This window comes from Sphaeramia orbicularis, chromosome 18, assembly GCF_902148855.1.
Source record: "Sphaeramia orbicularis chromosome 18, fSphaOr1.1, whole genome shotgun sequence".
Classification (NCBI taxonomy): Eukaryota; Metazoa; Chordata; class Actinopteri; order Kurtiformes; family Apogonidae; genus Sphaeramia; species Sphaeramia orbicularis.
The window spans coordinates 38,095,693-38,114,260 of NC_043974.1; the positions used below are offsets into that span (position 1 = coordinate 38,095,693).

The window sequence follows — 18,568 nt, forward strand, 5'->3', positions numbered from 1 at the left end:
AAAAAAATCAATTTGATTGATTTGATTTTAATTTTGCGATATTTATTAATTGTGGATGAGATCAGTTTTTCAGAGTGGGATGGCGAGTACCTGACAGAGTACCACCAACACTGAGACACTGAGGCCACCTCGCGGGCCCCTTGGGGAGACAGGACATCTTGATCTCGCTTGCAATGGTTCTGATGCGAGAGGGGCGTGGAGGAAGGGTGGGGAAAACACCTCCTTGGGAGGTCCTCCCGGCCTCAAACTTGAACCCACAGTGCAGAGGAACTAGCTGCCTGGACTGTCTGGTTGGCGGAGGCTCTCCGAGGCGGGTCGCGAAGGCCGGTCATTCTAGGAATATTAACTTGGATCCACACTCAGCCATAGGTGATAGGAATGTGCCTTAACACTAGAAGCCACCATCCATAACACAGAGTAAAGATGACGAAGAAGTCCGTTCTGAGCCACTGTAGAAACATGGCAATGTTTCTGTCCCGTTCACTATTTAAGAGCAGATTCAGCTGTTTACTGCTGAAATTTCATATTTATTTCCTTCCTAATGTTAATATTGATACCAGCATCGTTGTGTTGCATGACTACAGTAATCAAGTTACAGCTCAAATTTAACTTTGGAATCATTAAATGAATCTGAATCAATCAAGTAATACTGAATCAAATGGGTATCAGATTGGATCAAATTGAATCATGATCAATCGATTCAGAACCTTATGAATCGAAATTGAATCGATTAAGGAAATTGGCCATGATACCCAGCCCTTGTCATTATCAATACATACCTGTTCTTTTATAACTCTCATACTGGTACTTCTGACAAAATATTTCTATGAATTTATGTCCACAATGACATTCAGAATCATGTTTTTGTCTCTGTAATCATTGCCGCTAATGTTACATATTTATCAAAGTAATGAGCAGGAGCAAATTTGAGGCCTAGTTTAGACAGCCTCAAGACAACATCCTATGTTGGTATTGACAGTAGTACAGTCTCAGCATTTAATCATCTGGGGATTAATGAATATGATGGTGCCTTATATTTAAAATGATTTGTGGGGGGGTGGGGTTCCTGTCAAGATGATGTAGACTGAGATAGTTCACCAGCTGGTCTCTGGTGTGTTTCTGGTGATTCTTGGGTGTGTTCTGAATTGCAGTAGAAAAATCGTAGGGCAGGATTAATGTTTTTGTTAGATTACATTTATTCAATTGGTTATTTTTGGTTTCACATTGCGATTTTATGAGCTCACTAAGGAATGTGGGACATAATTCCTCCATGCTATTGCTGAATGCTTCTCCGTATACTCACTGATCTGAAGAAGTCCATGTGTTTGAGGTCGGTATGTTGTCAGTTCAGTGGGTGGCATTTTCCATTTGAATGGAGAAAAATGAATAGCCAGTTTCTTAATCTTCCAGTTGCAATGCTCGCCTCTCCTCTCAAACATCAACATACAAAATTTCAGCATTTTTACATTTATGTGTCATTTTTCTGTTTTCTTGCTCTTTTCTTATTTTTAATAGTGGATTACAGCCTGGTGTAACTTCTAATAAGACATAAAAGTCAGTATCATCCAAAAACTGATTTAAGATGAAATATTGGATGATATATTTACCATTTAATTTCATAAGAAATAAGCAATGAGCAATGTTGGTTGTGTTCCATTGCTGGAAACGACCCCTGATACTTGTACATAGAAACTGTGCCATCAAAAATAAAGGGTATGAAAAATAAAAATGCACTTTAGCAACATTTTTAAAAGCTAGCTGCATCTAATAGAATCACAAAAGAACAATATAAATCCCACATTTTTTGTGTAAGATGAAGATATGAACCTAAATATACCCAATTAACTAAGTGCTGAAGTTGGAATACATGCAAATTGATGTTTAAGTAATAACATAATTTAAGGTCAGAACTATTACATTAACTACAAAAATGGCTGTTATCATCTTGCGATGCCTCACATTCACCCTGAACCCTTGATAAGTCCCATCCCCCCTTGCTGATCAGTACTGCTCTAGTAAATCCAGTATTTGGGGCAGACATAGCATTAATGATTCAGCCAAAGTACAGTGAAGGAACATGTCACCTTGTGAAAAGCCTGACTGTTTGAAGTGCAAGGATAATAGAATTAATATAGACATGACTGACTTTGTTCTTAACATTCTCAGCTTTATTTTTGGTGACTCAGTTGTGAAATATTTTGGGAGCTAGTAGACAGCCTATGAGCAGTGACTGATCATTTTGATCCTGTTCCACCACTGTTGTCTCAAGTATGCCTTTGTGACAAATATATACTCCTACAAACCATATACAAAGTAATTTCTACAGTGGAGCAATCAGATTGTAAAAATGCAGCTGTGTAAACCAGGCTTTTATGACATCCAGTGAGAAATATATTGTATGATTTTAAAATTAGGAGTCTCCATGTAGACACAATGACTGCTTATCACTCTAACTGCTCCTGCTGTAAACAAATGAGGGTCACATGGAGGAAGAGATGGGTGTGGGGGATGGGAAGGGATTACACCTTCAGACAGCTGTGCTGTAATAAATATGATGGAGCATGGACTAGAGAGGTGAGAGAACAGCAGGACTGAGGGGTTCTGTGTTTTTGTGTCTGCTTTGGTGGAGGTGGAATGTGAGCAAAATGATGCATCACTATTCACACACATTCATTAATTTTCTGAACCCTTAACAAGGTCGCAGGGATACTGGAGGATATCCCATCTAGCAATGGGTGAAGGAGCAGTATAGTATCCTAGACATGACGCCACTTTAGCATTAACCATTCACACCTATGGACAATTTAGACAGTGCATGTCTTTGAGTACTCGAGCTTCCTCCCACCATAACCAAGATGGTGGGGGGAAGTGGGAGTACTCGAAGAGAAACCAAGCAGACTGTGCTAATAGCAGGGCAGATAAATGAAAACCCATATACATGATGATGCAAGCATCAAATTTAGCATAGTTGTTCTTTCGGACGTGGTCTTCAGTTCTGTCCAATTTCCCGAACCACTGTTCAAGATGGCTGCCAAGATGAACCCACTGTATGGATTTTCCTCAGTGGAAGGCTTACATTAGCTCAATTATACTTACACATATATTGGTCATAATATGTATGATTTCCATCATGATGACCTTATTGCTCTACTGCATACTTGAGAATTCAAAATGGTGGCCACTTCTTTCAAGATGGCTGCCAAAGAAGCAAAAAGACAAATGTATAGGGAAAAAATTAATAATAATCACCTCATAGCAATACAAATGGATGGACATCATATGACATTTGAGATAATGTTTGTGTGTCACAAACAAAACTATGTGTAATACATGTACATCAATGCAGCTGTTCACTGCAGGAAAGTCCATTCAACTAAGATTTGATAAAGCCTACATCTACATTTTGGAAATGTAGATGTAGAACTGTAGACTTTCCAGAAATTGAAAATCGAAATTCTGACATCATAACCATGTAAGAATAATTCATTCTCAGAAATGCAACTGCAGAGAGCAGTGCAGGTGAATCCATGATGGTAGCAATTACATCTGACCTTTCATTCTCCTTTGCAGCTGCACTTGGCCAACGGCTGGCAACATATTGCCATCAGTGGAAGGGTCGTCCAGAAAACTTTCCATGCGTCTTCCTTTCAAGTCCACTCCCAATCAGAAGGGTTCCTGGTGTCTTGCTCTTTAAGCATTTGCCTGTGCCCAGATTATTCTGCCTGGTTGGCAACACACTTTCAATGTTAACTCAAGGCAGCTTGAGATGGTGGAATGGCATCATAGGACTTTTGCTTCTGGAGGTCATTGTCAGACACTTTGTATGGAGTCTGGCTGGGTGTGACAAAGGTTGCAGTCGCTTCATCACACACCACCAATCACCGATGCATTCTGTGGACCAACTGTAGAAACTAAGTCATGAATTGGTATCCATCTGGGGGTAGGTCCTTGTTTGAAGAAGATCTACATCTTATGAAGACTAATTTCCAGAGGGGATGGCAGGACAGACACTGATATGACAAACACATCAGTGTCATTATCCTTGGTGACAACGCATTGGCTTCAATTGAGAGCAGCATATCGGGCATGCACAAATAGTTGGGTGTCAGCTTCTTCATGGCTGCATGGGGGGAATCAAGGGATTCGCTGCTGGAGTTGGTGATAGCAAGAGGCCCCTTTATAGCTATCACCAGGCTCCTGATTGCCCCGGCTTTGCAGACCTTGACTAAAAGTAATTTGAACAACTCTGTCTTGTTTCTGTAGTCCCTGAGAAATTCTTTCCAGATGGTCGGTGTTTTGTTTGTTACTAAGACTCATTTTCTGATGTCCGATTACCGCTTTGACTTGGTCTCTCCTTTCAGGCTGTCCCACTTCTAGACATCAAAAGATGTACTTTGCCCTATATGATTCCAGGACAGAGACAGGTGGAGGTCCATGTCAAAGCAGCAAAGCAGGAATCAGTCCATAGCAACAAGCTTAAAACAGGAAACAAGTCTGGTAGAGGAACAGGTCCAATCAGATGGGCAGACAGAAGGTTGGATACTGAAAAGGGTCAAAACCGAAGATCTAATACCAAGAAAATAGGTTGGACATTCCATGTAGCAAAAGAGTGAGTGACAAAGAGTGAGTGTTGAGAGATGTGTGCTGGAGTGGCAGATATCCACTGGATCCACTGGAGGCAGGTGAGTGAGAGTAGGTGAGCTGGGTGAATACTGATTGCAGGCACAGATCATTGCAGGAGTAACGGAATTGTGTAATCCTTGTACCACTAAACAAAAGCAACTAATTTTCTGTCTTTTGATGCATATTGGTATCCATTAAGGTCGAGAGTCTTAGGTGTAAGGCTGATACGATACGCATCTCGAAACAGCGTCTCCGATCCGATACGTTAAAGATATGTGTGTGGCATCTCGCAATGAAATATACGATTCCCACCCAAATCACGTTACAAAGCGATTAAGCACATTCTGATTCAACAAATTCACTCTGGTAAAAGAATATGCCATGCAATTCAATGACCTCAATTATTCATTTATCAAATAAAACCATGACTTTTCACAAACTGGCTTTTGTTCAATTTCAGAACATGTGCCTCACATTCAGTCACATGAAAGTTAGGATGCCCCCTTTAAATCTTTGTTTCCAACGTCGTTTCTCTGCATGTTTCTCAAACTTTTTGCTCCCTCACTGAATCAATATAGTATTCATCTGCGGCACACATGCCACAGTGCATCTGTGGCGCTCATACTGTAGTGTGCAGTGTACACATCTGCGAATCCGCGGCACACGTTAACGTGAGTCTTCAGAAAAGAAAAACCTTACCCAAATAAATAGTAACACTTTTAAATGCAAGTAAAAATATATTCTATTGGATGAATCGAATTTTATCGATACAAACATTTAATAACCGGTGCATCTCGATATCGTTCCAAAATTTTCATTCACTCGCAGCTTCTGTACCAGTGCATTCGGATCATGCACGCGTGTGTTGGTGTATCGGTACATATCGGATAATCTTCCCATCCCTAGTATCCATGCATCTTGAATTTTCCAAGTGGCAAATAAGGCAAAATTAACAGGTGTTCAAGTCTCTACCACCCTGCCAAATTTGGTGCTTGTATAACTATTTGAGGGTATATTTGATGTTATAAGCTCCTCTATAATCACTCTACCACTATTCCACCCCTCTTTACACATTTAATCCTAAACCTAATTTAGCCTAAGACTAATTTAGGCGTGTTTCCACTGCAGGAACTTCAAGGTACAAGGGGGAATTGGCGTTCCCTCGTTCATCCCTCTCGGCTGTTGTGTCTCCACTGCAGAGTATTCTCTGTGGTATTTTGATCAAGTCTTAAGTGTGTGGATCTTATTTCATGAAGTTGAGTAACTTCTGGTAAATTGTGTGTTTGTGTCCAGTTTACAATGACGTGGCACAGATTAGAGCAATTTGGTGTAGGAGCGGAAAGGAGAGGATGTTCCAACCGAGCCATGTTCAAAACAGAGTCATTAATAACATGCCATCATATTTGGCTAAAGAGTCTATCACGTATACATCAGATGGTTGATTCCTTTAATGGTAGTAATGATGTTCAGATCACCCCGTATAAAGCCCCTGTCGAATAACGAATGGGAGAGATTCCCGGAGACCATCCCGAAGTCGTGGTTTCTTCATTATTTTAGTCACAACATATCCACCGGCAACACAATCACTTGCGATCATTACACAACCAATTTGAAGAATGTAAGCAGTGCCTGATAATCTGCATTGGTCCAATTATAATATATTATTCTTCCAACAGTAAAATCCGTCAATATCCTTATTCCTATTGTTTACTACTTGTCTTCTTTAGGGCTTTAAAAATTCCGCTTGTTTCCTTTCGTGCTCTGGGGCTACCCAATTAGTATCGAGTAAACCTTTTAGCTCAAGAGTTTTTGGTGCTGTTTAGAGTACCTAACCCGAAGCAGGGACACAGTTATGCCATGTTTCCACTGCGTGGTACTGGCTCGACTCGACTCGACTCGGCCTTTTTGCGTTTCCATTACGAAAAAGGACCTGGAATCTGGTACCCGGTACTAGTTTTTTGGTATCACCTCCACCGAGGTTCCAAGCGATACTAAACCATGACGTATAACACTGCAGACCACTGATTGGTCGGACAGTTTTCTCTGTGACCCGCCATTTTACAAAAAACAGATGCGGAAGTTGACAGTAAATATAGCGGTACATTAATCCACATGATAACAGCCCAAAACAACACCATGGTGTAGGAAATTCAGTCTTTGGTCGCTGACGTAAAAATTCAGATGAGACAACACACAACAAGCAAGTTTTCAGCAACTCTCTGAGCAGATGACATGGAAATAACGTGCCACATCGCTATGATGACCAGGTACTGTAAAGTCAGTATCCTGTAATGGAAATGGTCTCCAGGAATACCAAGTCGAGCCGAGCCGAGCTGGTTCCATGTAGTGAAACGTGGCATTAGACCCCACAAAGGATCCTGTAATTTGATCTGCGGGGGTGGAATACGCACCAACAGCCTAGCCCCGTAAAACTACCTTGAAGTTCCTGTGGTGGAAACACGGCTTTTGACTTATCAATACCTAAACTGTGTAACTATTCAAGCACACAACAGTCCTCCACGTCATCTCACTGCATTAAGAATCTGCAGTTTCACCTCTTCACAGCCTAGTCTTGACCTTTCTCTCACCTCTTTTTTTAGTCCCAACCCTCCATGCGCCTCTGATCTGCTCCTCCTTTTCTCCGCATCACCATCTTTTAAATCTCACCTTTCTCCTGTTCTGTTCTTTCCTCCCATCCCCCCCCGATCTGCCCCCCCCTCTTGTCCTCCTCCCTGGCCTCCCCTCTGCAGTGCAGCACCTATACGGTCATTAATCTCCAAGGTCCCTTTAGTAAAACACACAACGTATGTGTGTTGGGGGGAGGCTGCATTTTTCACATTATATGGGGATCTAAGTCTAGATCTTAAGTAATGTATCTCATATTACACCATTATATGTGAGGGTTAAGAATCGTTGGGGGGTTGAGATTAGGGTAAATTTGGGGTGTTTAGCGTACACCTCTCAGAGTCAGAAAGAAGGTAGTGATTCCAAAACATATGGAAACAAAATGGGTTTTGTTTGGGGTTTGTTTTTATATTGTGGGGAAGACTAACAGCCTTTTAACATCCATCAAGACATTGGTGACTTATTTTAGAGTTAGAGGATTAGGGATGAGTTTTTGTGTTTCTCAAGATGAACATAAAATCTAATTTACTCACCTGTCCTCTTTTGCAGATTTGTGTTGCACTCTCAGAACATATTTTATTCACTAGCTCAATCAGGTCACACTCAAAGTCAAGGTCTTTGTCGTTGTGATAAGCAGCTGAAATTAAATTTTAAAGTGGAAGTTTTGTGGTGGAGACATTGAATTCATGTGGCTGTGGTATAGCTGTTTAAACCCTCATGTTTTTTTCTCTGCAGTAATCAAAGGGCTTTCCATTATCTTTTGGAAGCATGGAAATGCTAAGTTCCGGGTTAGTCCACAAAAATACATCAGAACTCTATTAAAACCTACTAACCTGTTTCCATAATTCTGGGATTTATTTCAATAAATGTGCTAGGTTTCATCTGCATTAAATTTGTCATATTTTGAAAAGAGGATCCAAAGCCTTAAAGATATTTTGCTATCATAGACAATAATCAACAAAATATCCAGTCAGATCACACTTACGATCACTAAAATGATAGTTTTAATTACTTAAATTTACACAATGAATTTAATTTCAATCAATTACACAATCATACAAATTGAGTCTAATGAGTTTGGAATGAGTTTCATTCCCAGTAGATGTTTTTGCATCTTTACAGGATCAAATCTGGCATCTTAAGACTTCATATGAATACATTGCTTTTTATGATCTAAATGCTTTCAAAACTAGAAGCAGCCATTTATTACTTTTGCCACATGGGTCATTTTCAAACATGTCACTACAGACATCCCACAGTAATCCTCCAAGTCAGCCAGTCATATTTTTTTGGTTTTGACAGATGTCGTATAAGAAGTTACATGATTTTCATACTGTATTGTACCTTGCGTTCCAATGAAAATCTTGGACAAAACAAACAGATTTACCAGTCCTAACCAGGTTAGCTACTGTTACCTAGACCAACTGATAATAACTGATTACTCTGCCTTTTACAGATACAAACATTCCAGAGACAAATCCACAGATAGAGGTTGAATGGTACTGTGGATGTGACTTATTGAGTAACAAATAAGACAGATATGCAAATTAATTAACAATGTATTAGGTAATAAATGATGTAATAGGCTTGTGGAAGTTGGTTTGATTTTCTGAGTAAGGATGTGTATTGACAAGAATGTGGTGATACGATACAAATCACAATACTAGGATCACGATAATATATATTACGATATATCATGATACTGTTAAAAAGGCAATTGTTTTGTTTGTTTCTCTTTTTTTAATAGATTATTTCCTGGGAGGATTGAATTAAAATGGAAATATGTACAAATACTAAACACATTTTTGTTTGATCAGAACAGGATCTAATGCTATATCACAAATTTTTTCTAATTCTCCTAGTTTCCAAAGGAACCAACATCTGCCTCTCTCAGACCGTAAAAAGTGCTTTTAGGATGCTTCAAATAACCATTATTCAATAAAACAGTGTTAAATAATAATAAATAAGATATAAACAATAAAGAAAAACAAGAAAACAAAAGTGAACCTCTGTCATATCTGCATTTGAATAAATACCTAAAAATATCGATACAGTACTTTTTAATATAAATACAATATTGTGAAATGAAATATCACAATATATAGCAGAACCAATATTTTCTAACACCCCTATTTCTGAGCTGGAAAGCCGAATTTAGGGGGTGTTTCAGCTGAGATCTCCAACTGGGAACTCAAACTCTGACCTCCCAGTTTAAATGGAGGACCCTATTATAGTACTGGGACTAGAACACTCACCACACACAGCCTGTATAGTTCAGGAACCAAAATAGGCAGGTTCCAAATGAGGCAAAAGTGTGTAGCATTTGCAGTGCAACCATGCAATGCTGGCTCTCCTATTCCATTTTTTCACTTGTAAGATCTATTTTACCATTTGAACTCTATGTGATTTTTACTCCAAGTGTGCAGTTTGGTATCTGTGTGAAATATAGCCTTTCACAGCCTGAAATGAAAGGACGCAGCTCTTATGTTTTATTTTGGTGCATGTTTCACCTTTGTGGCTATGACTTAAGTTTTTTATTTATTTATTTGTTTAAATTTTTCAGGTTGATCCTACCGCCCCAATAGTCAATTTCCATTCAAAAATAAGCGATAAACACAAACAGTTTGTACCTTGGTAAGTCTGGTTTAAGATCATTATTCTTTTTTAGTAAACAAAAAGTGTTACATTTCAGACCACAACATATTTCATCAGATCAGCAGTAGTGTTCAGTTTATTTCAGGTATATCATTTCCAGCTTGTGAGCCAAAGATTGAGTCAATGTTTGGACAATAATTATAATTTTTGGAGCCAGCAGTGGCCGTAGGTGGATATGGGGAAGAGCAGAGGGTCATTATCCGAGCGAACACAAACTAAAACAGTACGACAGTGAATTGGAAACCAAATCATATAACATTAATTTGATGTTAGTTTAGCCTTTGACTCACAATTAATGTGGAGCTGTCTCTTGGGGAAAATAAATACTTTAATTTACAACAACAGAAGCTCTCAAATCCAACTTAACAAGCACTACGCTACCATCTAAAACCCTGACAGTAAATATGAATATATCTACTATTAGCCTTAAATGCCTATAAATATAATTAGCTAAAGGTGCCTGTATATTTGTAAGATATGCCAAATAACATATATGATATTAAAGCTTCTGGAAAACAGTTACTGATTCATTGATACAGAGAAATTAAAAGGTTAGAGTCCGATTTTTTGGTGTCAACATCTAGAGGCCATCAGACACAATTACTTGTAAGGGGGTTCAATTTAAACACATGGCAATACATGAGATATGAGATTTTAGTCCCAGTAAGATGCAAAAACACAGAGGTGTAAATATTTTCCATCATGTTTTTATCCAGCTGCCTTTATTCCAGAGTGGATGGTAATAATAGCAGGTACAGAAGAGCCTTCACATCTGCTCTGTTTTTCAATATGCTTTATGGAGTGGACGTTAAAAATAAGTTTCTTTTTGGAGTGCTTTTGGTGTTTTCATCGACGCTCAGAATTGGAGAGAGACAAGCACTTGTGACATGTCAGTAAACATGTTTTTTAAAGTGGAACACGGATGTCCTCATGTTGTCCTTTCCTAATTTTTCTCTATCTTCCATGATTAATACAATAATGCTTCCATGCATTCATTTCCAAATACCAAACTGTCAGAGGACATTAGATCAGCCAAACCCCTCTCTTCTTACTAACTCTCCCTCTCTCTTTCTCTCTCTCTCTCTCTCTCTATGTCTCTCTAGAGCAGATATAAGAGCTTTGAAACATAATGGAGGTGCAACGATAAGAGACGCTCGTATATGCGATGGTTCATCCAGTGAACAGAAATACCTGCTCCAAGTGAATGTTAATGTCTGATGTAGAAACAGGTAACTATCTGATAACATTTTAGCCATAAACAGGTCTACTGTACATGATCCGCTGCCCTTCTGTTACACCTGAATACATTACTCCTTTACCTACTGTGTATGCGCATTAAAACCAAACATGAATGCGCAAAGGGCTTGAAACGACAACACCTGTACATTTAGGTAATATTCGCGACTTAATATTTTAAATAATTCTAAATAAGGATGAACTCTAAAGGGTTATAGTCAGCTAAGGCACAAAATGTTACTCATTGACATTCTGATGATTTGGAATAAAATGCATTTTTTTACAGTATTTAGCAGAGTTAAGATGATAATGAATTTGTGTAGGACTGTAGATCATAAACTGTATAGTGGACCAAACCCTCTTTCACATCACCCGATGGTATGTGAACTTAAATAATGAAGCGACATAGCCATCATGGATTATTCATGGCCATGTTGGTTTTATGAAAACAAGAGGGTAGAGCTGGGGAAGAGCGAAGGATGAAACCTGAACTTACTGAAAACACTAACCACATGGAACCATGTAATACCTAATGCTGTCAAGAAATTTTAGCAACCTTTTTCTACAACATTTATTGAATGTTAAGCCATTCAGTTTTGTTGGCTACCAGTGATGTCAAAATCATGAAATGCATTAACACACTAATCAGGCTCCTGGGATAATTAGCAGGCTAACTGGCAGACCTTTGAATTCAGTATAAATTCATGCTAACATTGGCTACTGTAGCTAAGCTCAGTTGTAGTATAACTCTTTGAACACCACTACACCTGTTAGCCAGAGAAATTGGTTTTATTTGATAAAACAAGAGCTACAAGGTCTGACTTGGTAGCTGAGGTAATGCTAGCTGTCAACCAAAGGCCACACGGCACAGCAAACACTAGTCGCTTTTCCATTGACCCTCAAATTGCACGAATATAACTTGCACATAAAAATTTGCCTAATGGAAAAATGACAATTTTGGCAAAACTCTGGTTTTTCAGGTGTAGCGCAGTTGGTATATCACACAAAACTGCAATGGAAAGACCTTTTTTGTGATTAAAAAAAAACGGATGTTGGCAGATGTTACAACAAGTGAAGAAGAGTTAAAAAAAAAAAAAAAAAAAAAACTGCACGGTATGTGTGGACACACCAGGAAACCAAATAATTTTGTAATTTAGTACAGAATGGAGGGGTAATATATTATAATTGTTAATATATATGTAAATCAAAATGATATTTACATTCGTCACCATGTTTATGGAACGACTTCTCGCGTCATCCCGCGACAATAAATAAACAAATCATAGCATTTGTGATTTAATGGAAAAACCAACATTACACACTTCTGTTTTTTTCAACATTTAGTAAATATCGGTAAAGCTTTGCACATATGTCCAATGGAAAAGCGACCACTGGCAACACTCTTAAGTTTTATGATACGGAAATAAATGGCCCATAAGCCACCTAGCTCCATCCGAAGCTTCCCTTTAGTCGTATTACTTCATTTTGCTCATGTAATTTACTGCATCCTGTTTGGGATATTATAAGGGTGGTGGTTATCAAGCCCTCCAGATGGCCCACCAAATGCAGCACTTCCACATGCACAGTCAAATGTGGTGGTGGATATTTGACCAGAAAGCACTGCAACAGTGACTGGAGTAGGAGATAAAATCAAATTCAAAATCAAGACATGTAAAATCAGGTTGAATTAATATTTGATGTCAATAATGACTGCTTAATTTCCCACTAGAATTAAGAAAATACACATTAGTCTTATCTATGATGTCAATAAAATATAGTCACATTAAAGAAATAAACACTCAACATCACGGATTACAGGTAAAAAAAACAAAACTTCAGTAACATCTTAAGTCTGCTAAATACACACATTAGTTTCATTGGTCAAGGTGCCTGATTAGACAAGAGCTCATTTTGTAGCTCCGGACTCCTCATGTTTCCTTTATAGCTTCTTTTTAAGGAGCCATTATCCAGCTAAGCACACCTTGAGATGGGTGATACTGTTACAGGGGTACAAGTAATGGGATATGACCCATGTCTGCGGTTTCATTTGTCTTCTTTATCTGTTTACACTACTTACTAACAGGGCATGGACATGACATATTTCACTTTAAAGATCTTCTGGTCTTGAAAAATAGTGTGGAGCGCCTCATCTGCGTTAAATTACAACACTGGGGCTATCTGTGTACAAGGTGACACCTCAGACAATGGTTAGCTGTAGGGATGACTTTAGATGAGACTAGACCAGCCATGTTCACGCCCACTGTTTCTAGATTTAATAGAAGAACATAACAGTATTACAGATTTTTTTTTTTTTTTTTTATAGTAACCCTGTACCCTGTAACCATGATGAAAGATCTTATTTCAACCTTAACCATAACCTTTGTATTTGTACTTTGTATACTGATTTAAATCTGAAATCCCTGACAATATTCTAGAAAAACTACAAACTTCCACCCTTTCGTTATCTTTAAAGTCGTGCTTGCCCATACCTCTGCTATGTGTTGACAGTGACTTTTTGTTACAGTTTATATGTTGATAGATTTAATACAGAAAAATACTTACGAATCACAGTTTGTGTTGAGCTCATGCAGACAGAAAAAACAAGGAAAATTGTGCATTGTCCATATCAGTGAAAACAACTGATGTTAAAAATTCTGTTTTTTGGCTGCACTCCCAAGCACAACACTGCTGTTAGTTTTAAACACAACAATATAACAGTATATCACAAACTAGATGTTAAAATCTATTTGAGCTCTGAGAATTTGTGCTGGGTATTTTGTTTTTGTTTTTTTTTTCTCAACATTAACCCGTTAATCTAAAAATAATCCCATTGATCAGTAGGGGTGTGTATTGGCAAGAATCTGGCAATACGATATATCATGATACTGTTAAAAAGGCAATTGTTTTGTTTGTTTCTTTTTTTTTTTTTAAAGATTATTTCCTGAAAGAATTGAATTACACCAGAAATATGTACAAATATGAACACATTTTTATTTGATCAGAACAGGATCTAATGCTATACCGCATAATTTTTTCTAATTCTCCTAGTTTCCAAAGGAACTAACATCTGCCTCTCAGAGAGTAAAAAGTGCTTTTAGGATGTTTCAAATAACCACTATTTAATAAAGCAGTGTTAAATAATAATAAATAAGATTATTTTAAGATATAAACAATAAAGGAAACCAAAAAATAAAATGAACCGCCACCATATCTGCATTTGAATAAATACCTAAAAATATTGATACAATACTTTGAAATATCGGTACAGTATTGTGAAATGAAATATCACGATATATTGCAGAACCGATAGTTTGTAACACCCCTACTGATGAGTAGATTGTGAAAACATTAGGGGTGTGGCTTGGCAAGAATCTGGCAATACGATACAAATCATAATACTAGGACCACAATATGATATATCACGATATATCACGATACTGTTAAAAAGACAATATTTTAAATTGTTTTTTTGTTTGTTTGTTTGTTTTTTAAGATTATTTCCTGGAAGAACTGAATTACACCAGAAATACACACAAATACAAAACATTTTTATTTGATCAGAACAGGATCTAATGTTTTATCACAAAATGTTCCTGTGTTCAAACTTAAATTATGTTTTTACAGACATTACAGTTTGAGATCCTGTTCAAATGTTCCTATTCTATTAGTTCAGAACTAACATCAGAACATTATTTTTGTTAAATCCCAACAAAGGAAAAAGTAAGTAGTAAGTTTATACTTCTTCCTACTCCTTTTCAACTATGCAAAATTCAGACTTGTATGTGCTTGAAGATAGATTCTGTCCATTTAAATGTTTTATTTTGTTTTATTTTGTTTCTTTGCATGTTCTAAACAAATAAATAAATAAGGAACTAACATTATTTAATAAAAGAGTGTTAAATAATAAATAAAATATAAACAATAAAGAAAAACAAAAAAACAAAAATGAACCTCCACAAAATCTGCATTTGAATAAGTACCTAAAGATATCGATACAGTACTTTTTAATATCGGTACAGTATCGTGAAATGGAATATCGCGATATATTGCAGAACAGATATTTCCTTACACCCTTCGAAAACATCTATTGCGTGCATCCTGATTTAACAGTGCCAGACAGTGGAAATTCTGTAATCGAAATCATTAGCGATCCCTCTGTGGGAACATCTGTGATGTTCTGAATGAGAACAGGTCAGCTGACTGCTCTGAAAATATACCCTCTGGTGCTGCATTCTGCATCCTCATCGTCACCTGCAACCGACAATTACCTCTTTTCTGATAGGTTTTATATAAGAAGCACAAGCTATCAATAAAATCAGATCAGTGAGAAGTAGTATATTACATGCTGCTACTGCTGTGTATGACTTTTGGTTGAATCTATTTTCTATTTTAGTCATCATGTCCTTATTTCACTGAATTATGTTGCAGACCCATTATATAAATAGAAGAATAAGATGACATTATATATTATATAGACATTGTATATAGCAGTGTAGCAGTAGCCTTTTCTCATCAGATGTGTTAGTATGGGAATGGGTTTTTAAGGAGAAAGCTCCATATCCATCAGTGTGTTGTGTCGTCATTAGTAATGCGCCGTGATAGCCGAGCAAAGAAGATCAAAAGGAACCCAAATAATCCGTCAGGGTCAGTATCCTGTTATTATCGGGAGAATATTACATAATGCCACTGAGATTAGAATCAAACAATACCAAAAAAAAAAAAAAAAAAAGCCGATACGCCACAATGCACCCAGCAGCGGGCCTGTGAGCGGAGCCACACCGGGATGACAGAGGCTGGCACTTGTCCTCCACTCAGCCTACAGGACCGGGCTCACACATCCGTTATCTAACCGGCAGCCGCTCGCGAGCCTTACGCTGCTGCTCTGCGGATCTTACCGCGAATGATGACCGGAGGTATTGGTAGAGTGTCGGTGTCCCGGTGTCCTTGGTGTCGGCGGTCGGAGGAGGTGGAGGAGGAGACTGTGGATGGTCGGTTTAGATGGCGGAGGACCAACGCGGACTGACGCACGAGCTCCTGCGGTGATGAATGAAAGACGGGGCTCGCGGAGACCAGCTCTGTCCGTTATCCACTCGAGACTCTTTGCACGAGCTCCAAGCCCCGCCTCTCCCAGTTTCACTACGTCAAGTGTCCATACTGGAATCACTGGGGCTCGACCGCTGCAGCCCTCCCCCCCTCCGATATCTGTGTGTGTGTGTGTGTGTGTGTGTGTGTGTGTTAGGCCTTCTTTAATTAATAAACATGTGAAGTCGTCACGTTTAATGTAAATGGTTCATCCGTTCCATTCCATGCTTGGCTTAGGTTAAGATAAGGGTTATATTATGTTGCATCAAATGAATGGAGGTCTGTGCACTGCGCCCCCCCCCCCCAAACACATGGAGACACACGTGATGCGGTATAGGCTATTATGCGCGTGCACGCTTTCATTCTTCTTACCTTAGATCAGAATCTGTCTCATCAGATTTTAAATAATAAAAGCCATTTAATTTCTAGCACTGAATTTTTTTTGCACTGAAATTAAGTATCTGAGTTTTTTGTCTCTCAATTTAACTATGTTCATAAATTTAGAATAAAAAAAATTCAGATGCAAAAAATTGTGAAGCAAAAAAATTCAAATGCAAAAAATTCAGATGCCAAAAATTCTGAAGCAAAAAAATTCAAATGCAAAAAATTCAGATGCAAAAAATCTCTCATCAGATTTTGAATAATATAAGCCATTACATTTCTAGCACTATGTTTTTTGCACTGAAATGAAGTATCTGAATTTTTTGTCTCTCAATTTAACTATGTTCATAAATTTAGAATAAAAAAAAATTCAGATGCAAAAAATTGTGAAGCAAAAAAATTCAAATGCAAAAAATTCTGAAGCAAAAAAATTCAAATGCAAAAAATTCAGATGCAAAAAATCTGTCTCATCAGATTTTGAATAATAAGAGCCATTGAATTTCTAGCACTGAATTTTTTTTGTACTGAAATTAAATATCTGAGTTTTTTGTCTCTCAGTTTAACTATGTTCATAAATTTAGAATAAAAAAAAATTCAGATACAAAAAATTGTGAAGCAAAAAATTTCAAATGCAAAAAATTCAGATGCAAAAAATCTGTCTCATCAGATTTTGAATAATAAAAGCCATTAAATTTCTAGAACAGAATTTTTTTGCACTGAAATTAAGTATCTGAATTTTAATGTCTCTCAATTTAACTATGTTCATGAATTTAGAATAAAAAAAATTCAGATGCAAAAAATTCTGAAGCAAAAAAATTCAAATGCAAAAAAATCAGATCACACATCCTGACACATTCTGAATTTTTGCATCTATGGAAGTAAATCTGTCTCATCAGATTTTGAATAATAAAAGCCACTGAATTTCTAGCACTGAATTTTTTTTGCACTGAAATTAAGTATTTGAATTTTTTTTGGCGTCACATGACCGACCTAGCATAACTTGTTTGGCTGGCTGGCGGTTCGACTTGAGATGGAATCATTGCTTATCCTTGGTGTCCCGGATGTGTGATCTGAATTTTTTACATCTGAATTTTTTGCATCTGAATTTTTTGTTTCTGAATTTTTTACATCTGAATTTTTTTTTTTTTTCTAAATTTATGAACATAGTAAAATTGAGAGACAAAAATTCAGATACTTAATGTCAGTGCAAAAAAAAAATCAGATACTTAATTTCAGTGAAAAAAATCAGATACTAAATTTCAGTGCAAAAAAAAAAAATTCAGATACTTAATTTCAGTGCAAAAATATCAGATACTTAATTTCAGTGCAAAAAAAAAATCAGAGACTGAATTTCAGTGCAAAAAAATTCAGTGCTAGAAATTCAATGGCTTTTATAATTTAAAATCTGGTGAGACAGATTTACTTCCGTATGCATCTGAATTTTTTGCATCTGAATTTTTTGCTTCTGAATTTTTGCATCTGAATTTTTTTTATTCTAAATACATGAACATAGTTGAATTCAGAGACAAAAAATTCAGATACTTAATTTCAGTGCAAAAAAAAAAAAAAAAAAAAATTCAGTTGTAGAAGTTCAATGGCTTTTATTATTCAAAATTTGATGAGACAGATTTACTTCCATATAGAATCAATTGCTCATCCTTGGTTCCTTATCCTTAAGTTCAAATTATTCAGAAATATTGGATTGAGATGGCAGATGTGTTTTTGTTGTTGACTTTTTTTTATTTCTTTATTTGTTATTATTATGGTGTAAATGCTTGATGCTGTACACATTTAAGTTGATGTAAGCAGTGTATTAGTTGAACAGGATAGGCAAAAAAATAAGCTTTTGCTTCTAGCCTATTCCTTTTTTGGCTTTTATGTTTATTACAATTGATGTACTGAGTACAATGATTGATGTAAAACCAAAATAAATTCATTCATTCATTCATTCATTCATATGTCTTTA

The 18,568-nt window shown here is 37.1% G+C and overlaps 1 protein-coding gene across 2 annotated transcripts in view; it reads right to left on the bottom strand.

The window, feature by feature from the left end:
* nat16 (N-acetyltransferase 16) overlaps positions 1-16,284 on the bottom strand; it is a 33,698-nt gene extending 17,414 nt beyond the window's left edge. The window contains exon 1 of one of the 2 annotated variants that reach the window (XM_030162098.1): positions 16,035-16,284. The gene's annotated coding sequence lies outside the window, so the exon portion shown is untranslated. The remainder of the gene's footprint in view (positions 1-16,034) is intronic. The other variant, XM_030162097.1, reaches the window with a different exon arrangement.
* Positions 16,285-18,568: the final 2,284 nt, after the last annotated feature.